Source organism: Cyphomyrmex costatus, unplaced genomic scaffold (assembly GCF_001594065.2).
Source record: "Cyphomyrmex costatus isolate MS0001 unplaced genomic scaffold, Ccosl1.0 scaffold241, whole genome shotgun sequence".
In the NCBI taxonomy this organism is placed as follows: Eukaryota; Metazoa; Arthropoda; class Insecta; order Hymenoptera; family Formicidae; genus Cyphomyrmex; species Cyphomyrmex costatus.
In genome coordinates, this window is record NW_017276489.1 from 240762 (window position 1) to 249795 (window position 9034).

The window sequence follows — 9034 nt, forward strand, 5'->3', positions numbered from 1 at the left end:
GAGAGAGAGAGAGAGAGAGAGAGAGAGAGAGAGAGAGAGAGAGAGAGAGAGAGTTGCTATTTTTCGCTATTCTTTTAATAACAGTTTGATAATGACATTGCAATTTTTTATGGCTATAATGATCATAATTAACTAAACGCTGAGATAACTTGCGTCATTGTGCGTTTACTTCCTGAAAAAAGTAATTCGTACATGAGTAGCGAATAACGTAACCTCGATCGTTACAAGTAACGACGAAAAAAATAATGAGTTACAAATACCGAGTTAATGTTTTCAGCAACGAGTGACTTTTCCAACGTATTACAAACAAATTTCTAACCTTAATGTTACCCACATTACAGTTATAAAAAGATTCGTCATCGTCAGATTGTTGTTATAACAGAGTAACGATAAAGAAAGTAGTAATTACTTGTAATTATAACTTTTTTAAGTTACTTCCCTTTCTTCACTATTATTATATGCATATGCATATATTACATTGGCATAATTTAACGTATCTTATATAAGAGGTACTTGTATAAAAATCCTGTTAAAACTTTTAGTTAGAGCGATTTTGGAAACGCAGTAGAAGAAAATGTACTATATAGGTAAAATTTAGGATGATTCAGAAATGAAAGTACGCTGCAGTAGTTGAAATGTAGAACAACGATTCTAATGTATTATATAGTAATGGAGTAAATTGATTGATATTTAAATTTACTTCTTTATGTCATGTTTTGTATTGTGAGATTAAAATTTGCATAAGTGTAAAATAAAAACGTCGTTTGTAATAAAAAAAAACTTTTACTTTTCATACAAAATTATGATTGCTCCGTAATTTCTTTCTCATCAGAAGATATCGATCAAAACCAATATACGTACAATTATTATTATATTTTTAAGAAAACGACTGCAATGTTTATGGGTATTATTGAAACGTGAAAAAAAGAAATTGTCCGTTTTCATTTTAAAGAAAAACGAATACATTTCTTGGAATATAAAAATAATAAAAATACTTTTTATAGTTAAAACATGTATACATAAGTTTTAGATATGTAAGTCTTTAGTTAAGGGGATCCTAAAGTCTCCTGTATTACCAACAAAATCGTATAATTTTTGTATCGTAAATACTTTCTTTGTTATTCACAGATTCGAAAATCCTTTTACAGAATTAAAGTATACGCAATAATACGTGTCTGTGAGGTAGAATCTATGCTGAAAACGATAAAAAATTTCAAAATTGAGTTCTTCTTTACCATTTTTTAGTCCAATATGGCGCTCCAGAGCTGTTACGTCGTAACAACATTTGTTTTATATAAAAGCTATGCATTCTGTACTTAAGAAATAGTAGTCCATAGATACGTAGTTTGCATGAAGAAACAGCGTGGAGTTCTTAAAATTAGATTTAGATGTCTAATTAAAACATAATTACGGTACAAAAATCTACGTATATGTGTGGCGTGCGTGAGTAAGATATTGATGTAGTGATGTGTCAATGACACGTAATCGTCTATGTGTAAGATATGTCTTAAGGATCCCCTTAACATTATCGTGTAGCTCACCGATCGCCGCGATTGACTCGCGATCTGTAAACCCGAATTCATTCCCACTTGCGCGCACACGCAATTTTTCACGTATAAGGAGTCGAAAAAGGCTTACCTGGTGATCAACACGATCTAGGATCACCAACGCCGTTCAGATCCGGCGTTAAATTGTAGGTCCAAAAGAATTGTAGAAAAGAAAAATTCCTAACAAAAAACCATGAAACAAGACAACTGAAAACTACTTCCATTATTCTTCTCAAGAGAACCACATGAATTCATGACTACTCAGTTAGGGATGAAAATGAAAAAATGTGATCACGAAATGTGAACATCCATTAGTGGATATGCATAAAAAGAAGAAGAAAAAGAAGAAAGTCTCTAGTTAAAACAATTACTGACAATTATTATGCTAACGCAGCTATAATATTTTTAGTTTGATGCGTAAAATTGCATATGATAGATTATATATACAATAGATTGAATCTTAAATTTTCAATTTAATTACGAAATAAAATACAGATTGTGAATAATGGGATTTATAGGGATAAACGACCGTGAGCTTCACCTTGATCTTTCGGAATAAGAAACGGAAGTGATTGAATACATATTGCGGGCACAGTAACAAGTCGAGAATGTTTATACGATGCTGCTGAAAGTGTGCCACAGTGGTTAAGGTCGCCTTGACGGTAAGCATGCCGATCGCTCGTTAGCCCACTTGCCGATAGCACGCCGGTACTGGTTTGTTGAACCCGACAAGTACCGTTACTCCAAAAGGCGGTCATGACCTACTGCCGATCGTAGCGACGACCGGTTCTCGTGTCCGCCCAAAAAAATAATAAATGAAGAAAATAAAAAATTAAAAAGTACAAAAAGGCAAGCAATCAGTGCAATGATCGAGAAAATCGAGGAGTCCATAAGTAGTCAAGAGCATCTACCTTACAAAAGTATTCGGAAACTTTTCGCACGATTATCATTTTACATAAATAATAACATCACTGACAATGAGAAATACTTCTGATCCTCTCATAGATCTATAAAATTCGATCGTGTTAAGTAAAAGAAATTTGCTCTGTATCAACCCAAGTAGTACAAAGCATGAAAAAAATGTATATGAGCACTTCGCAGATGCTGCTGTGCTACTTAAGAAAATTTTTTATATCGCATTATTGTTACACTGACTATTTTTCCTGAAAACTTCGATTTTTATGTCAATTTTGAGTTAACTGTGGAAATTAAAAAGTATTCAAGGAAAAATGACATGTCTATCAATGTTTGATGTGCAGTTTTCATGTCATCTAAATATTTTGTATTTAAAATTTGAAAAAAAAAACATTTTTAGTTAAATACGTCATACCCCGTTTCTTTACCGAAAAGATGACGTTATCATCAGCATTTAAAATTAGTGCTCAAAACGATATATCATGCTAATATTATATCTTTCATAGATGATGATTTTATCGTCAATTTATAAATGATGCAATACATAAATTTGGTTTATAAACAATATAATGCAATCATGAATTAAATGATGTTAATATCAATAATGATGAGGTACAAGGTAACGAAATTGTGAAAGCAACGAGAAAGATTGCTCTCACTGACGACGAGAAACGATGCACGGCGCACCTTTGGAAAACGGTACACGTCACGGCGAAAAAATTACAAAACGAGTTTCTAACTGTATCCTTATACCTGACGAGGGACAAACATTTTCTACTTAGTTGCACGCGATAAATCTAGCGTACAAAATAAAATTTACAAAAACCTCTCATGAGGTCATTGGGAGTGTAACGACAGTTCTTATAGTGACGGAAATTGAGTCAGAAAATCATTTGTAGAGAAAAAAAATTGACATGAGATAAAAAACATTCACATGTTATTTAAATATTTTATGTAAGAGAAATGTGTGTGTGTGCGTTCAAAAGAATTATTCCGATCTAAATTACTGTTTGCAAGAATAAAATGACTTTTTAACTATTTATTTTTAAAACGATAAAATTTGATAAATATATCAGTTTATCAAACGAAAGTAAACACAAGGCAAGTAACTATTAAATGAGACAAAAAATAGGATATATATATTAAATAATAATAATAATAAATTGAATACCAAATATAGATATTGCAAGTACGAATTGCAAAGATTTCATTCCAATAAGAGTTTTGGAAGAATAATTAGATTATACAATAAGTAAATAAAATTATAATATAAATTATCTAGAGAAATATTTTAAATAACAAATATATTGAACGTGTAGTAATAATATATACAACACGAATAACAAAGTTAATAATTAATTGCTCTCTCTTTTAAAGTCATATTATTGAGAATTTAACTATCTGTTTAAGCATTTGACAAAAGTGCATACACACACTTACGTTTACTATAATTTTTGATTAACAATAAAGCATGAAATATTTTATTCTATGTAAGAATTTAAAAAAGAATCACACAGTCACATATACAAATTGAGATATTTTTAATATAATTTCATTAGAGAGCAGAAATGCAAAGAAAGCAACACGTACACACACACACACATTCTCTTTCTTTCTCTCTCTCTCTCTTTTTCAAACACATATATATATATGTATATATTGAAAAATATATATACATAGATAAATAAATGGATAGATAGATAGATAGATAGATATATGAGGAATCCTGCGAATCCGAGAGTGATGAAAAACTATATTACTCACTTAGTTACTTTTCGATAGATTTCCGTGACACTGACTTTCAGTTCTGAAGACGAAATTCTTCGTGGGGTCTTCTATATAGCCTGCAACTACACATGTGGGGGTAAACCGTTCGGCCAATGACCGCTCATCTTTGCAAACATTTTCAATGGAACTATCCAATCGCATCGGGTCGGATTAGCAAGAATTCCAAGAGGTCGTTTATTTGAACAAAAAATATTTTTCGTAGTCATTTTACAGTAGAGAAGAAACATTTCGAGTTGTTGACTTTTCGATACACACATCCAAAATCACTTTTTTTCGTACTCTAGCTACAGTTACCACGACACGTTTCATCTAGAATTCTTTCGTAGCGTCGCAATAATATATCATTATAGAACATAATTGCGCTCGTAGCAATTCGTGTAACATATTTAATAGATATATATTTTTAAGGATTTATGTTCTAATTATTATTAGCATCGTTATCGCATGTATTTATTTTGTTCATAGTGTCAAAATGAACTTGTAGTGGTCGTACTTGCTTATTCTAAAAATGTAATAGAATTATGAACAGTATTTAAAAGATTGAATAACCGAAAATGACAAATCAGTGTTGCAATATCTTGATTGAGAAAAATTTTAATTAAATAAATTGCTTAATACATCTAATTTTTAACATTATATAGGTAAGATGTGCACATTCCTATATTAATAAGAATGCGGGAATGTTTCTTCAAGAGTAAGCCATTTCATAAAAGTGCCGCGAGTAATGATTATCATATTTCGCGCGTTTCTTCTTTTAATCAGCATGTATCTAACAAAAGAATAGTAATTTTCTTATATTAATCAAAATGAATAGGTTTGATTTGAATGCACGCACTACTTCTATTTCTACGTAGCATTGTAAAATTAAGAATTGTATTGGTCGGTTAACCAAGAATTAATCAAAGAGACGTATATTCTCTCGCTTACATCTACTTTTATCCATGTAAATAGATTTTCTTTTTAAATTTCGGTTTAACTTATTCTTCATTATTCGTAAATATTTTTCTTTAAAATTCTTTTCTATTCTACATCGGTTATAGAAGTGGGTAAGAATTATCTAAATGGAGATCTCTCTCTCCGGTCTTGGAGAGATAGCTCGTCACTCTTAGAGCGGTTACGATAAAACGAGAAGGGCTCTATTTTCTGATTGCGTTATCAAGCGTAATCTCTCGTTCTATTCTTTCGTTTCAGCTCCATTAGTTTTTCTATATATTCATCGATCGTATATATGTATAGCGTGCATTTTCGTTCTCTTCACGAGATCGCATCGAGAACGTCGGCGCATTATGTAAATGGACGCTTGTAGACGACTAATGAAAAAAAATGCAAGCGATCCATCATAACTGTTTCGATAGCGGGATGCTGCGTCGGTTCTTCTTATTAGGAGGATCTTGCTAATCGCACCTCACAGATCGATCCAATACGGCGCGCCTTTACTCGATCATAGCAAAATACCTCCCTCTACATTCGTTGGCATGGTTCATCGTGGCAAGTTCAGTGAACGTATTACGAGTCGCGAATGGATTCGAGCGTAACGGAACGGTGCGGTACGGCGCGGCATGGTGGGCGACCTTCGCGGATACGCGGCGAGTTTTGCAAGTTACCGAGTTTAACCGCGCGCCGCGCCGATCGAGATTATTAGATGCGTTTTATCATTATATAGATAAGTATCTGGATACTGGAATTGAATGAAATTATACGCGCAACTTACTACCTTCAAAGCCCTGATTATTCCAATGCAATAATAAAAAAAAACAAATCTTTCGATCCGGTCTGTTGTCCTTCTACGATTACGTAAACTATTAGTACTTATTCGTTTAATTATCCCTCATTAATTGTCGGCTAATCGCTCGCGCAATACGCTCTGTTTACCTAAGGTGGGCTAGCCTCGTTTTGGCGAGTTTCCAGGTTAATTATAAGCATTATTTTCCGAAAATGTATCTGTTTCCGTGATTGTGAATGAGCAATCATGCAATGTGTCACATATGCGCAATCATTCGTGACTATATCTGGATCCGGAAAATTGGTTACACACTGCAACGTAACGTATCTTTTTTCACATCTTCCATATCTCTCTTCTTTAACAACAACAAAAGTAATAATAGCAATAGTAATAATAATAATAATAGTAATGATAATAATAAAAATAATAATAATAATAATCTATTAACTATAAATCATTGTTGGTTAAGATTTTGATAAAGTGTTTAGTTTTAAATTAATTTTCGGTAGATTTTTAGATGCTGAATTCGAATCTGTGTGGTTGTAGAATTGCTCTTTATGTTACAATTTCGAGAAATTTTCAGTTAAAGTTACAAAAAATATTTCTATATATATTTTCTATTTTTATGATTAATTGTGATATTCACATATTTTGTCATACTATAACTACGAAACGCGAGGTAATAGAGAAGTGTTCTTATAATTAAAATTAAATACGCTGTTAGGACTTTCAGTTGTCAAGCGAAATTTTTATGTATTTTTAAAAAATTGTCTGTATATTACTGATTAAACACAATAAGTTTTGTGTAATAATTTATATTTTTTTCATCATTTAAATATTCGAAAATCCTTCTTCAGGATTAAAGTATATATAAAACGCATTAATGTGTGTCTATTTATACCGAGAATGATAGAAATTATTTAAATTGAAAAATGCTCTTTACCATTTTTTAGTCTAATATATATGGCGTTGGAATTATATACATATATATACTATAGTAACAATTTGCTTGATATAGATATTATAAAAGCTTTGCAATATGTATTTATGATATTGTGGTCCACAGACTAGTAGTAATTTACAAAAACAAATTACATGGAGATCTTAGAATTATTAGACGTCTTACAATTATTATAGACGTCTAATTAAAAGGCTATTGTTTTACGAAAGTGTATGTATATGATATGTGAGATATTGGTGCATGCATAGCAGTTAAATAATATATAAAGATGTCAATTGTTGCATTTTGTCGGAAAAAACAGCGATCTCATCGGAGTTCAAGCTTCACTTTAAATTTATCCCCTTAAATATAGATTTAAGCATTGTGGGAAAGCAATGATAAAGCTGTGAATTGGATCATTAACCATTTATCAAAAACAACTTCCAATTTTGTTGCATTAACTTAGTTAAACTTAGTTAAACTTAGTTATTTTTTTAAATCACTGAATACAATTTTGATATTAAAATTTTAAAAATGTATTGATTGCTATAAAATTGTATACATATGTAAAAGTATTTTACGATATATATTAAACATAAAATTATAATATCAAAATTGACAAATTTTAAATAGCGGATTCTATTTAGTTATTTAACAACAAATTAAATATACAAAAATGTAATATATAACTTATATACATGATCGAATAAACAACATTTGAAGAGTATTTGGAGTTATTAAATACTACGCGCGCGCGTATGTGTGAGGCTTACACGAAATAGAACGTGTAATATATAAACACACACACATACATACATTTTTAAACATATTTTAATTTTGACACATTGAATTTGTCATTTTGAATTTATCAATTTCAACATTAGATCCACGGGCGTTTCCGCACTCTCAGCAAGGAACAACAGACAAGAACGGTCACTACAGCTATTCGACACAGAAAACTTCAGCTATGTAGCGGGATCAAGCACGTGGTGGGCGGATTCTTGCTCACGTAAATATGTATATCCATGTATATAAGCAGCTGATGCGACATAAACTTAGTCTATTTTTTTACAATAATCGACACTTTGATGTATGCAATTAAACGTTATGATAAAGAAAAAGAATTGTTTAGCATCAAAAGGATTTTATAATTGTTAATGTACTCGATTATTTTGTGCAGTTAGCGACGGGTAAAATATGTTGGATAAATCCCTCATTAAATCAGAATTTTTTATATTAAAGCTTGGTAAAGATTCAAATTTTGAAACACACATATGTATACACGCACGAGCGTAAGTATATATTATTCATGGACATTTTCTTTTTGATGGATTTCAGAATGCAGCCTACCCACCAAGATAGCGATTGGTTTCTCTCTCTCTCTCTCTCTCTTTAATTATGGATCCATAAATACTTACAACCCAACCGTTGAATAAGTAGGTATAAACATTCCATTTTAAAAAAGGTCTTGCGATTAATCTTTTAGTTCATGACTGCACCCGCGCATATTATGCGTAAATATACACATTCGAAACTTGAAATTATTGAAAGCTTTAAGTATTAAAAATCTGATACATTTTTGTATCAAAAATCTGAAATAAGCACTAAATTAAGTCTGATACCTATAACATAAATTTTAAGTAAAATTTTATGAGATAGTTTTCATAAAATTTCATGTACTTTGGAATACACATAGTTTTTGATAAGTTAAAATTCTTAGGTCCTGAGCACACAAAGATAGTAATAATTTTCGATAAGTCTTTTACGTAGTCTACAATGGCAGTAGCAGTAGTAATGAGACTGTAGAAGTAAGAAATTGACCAATCACAGTCGAATGTGAGAAGAATAATCGACCGTGTGATTATTATATTATACTATATGTATATATCTAATTATTATTATTATTATTATTATTATATATTATTGTTATACAATATTTGATCATTAAAGCTTTTATGGTATTGTCATTGCATTTATACAATATAAAATAGACTTTAACTAATTCAATGCGCGATTATAGTGAATTCTTCATAAATAATAAGCTTTCAAAAGAGAGTCAAAAATAAGGCTCGCGGTGCGACATAACAAGAAATTAACTTTCACATTTGCGGAGAGCGTTTT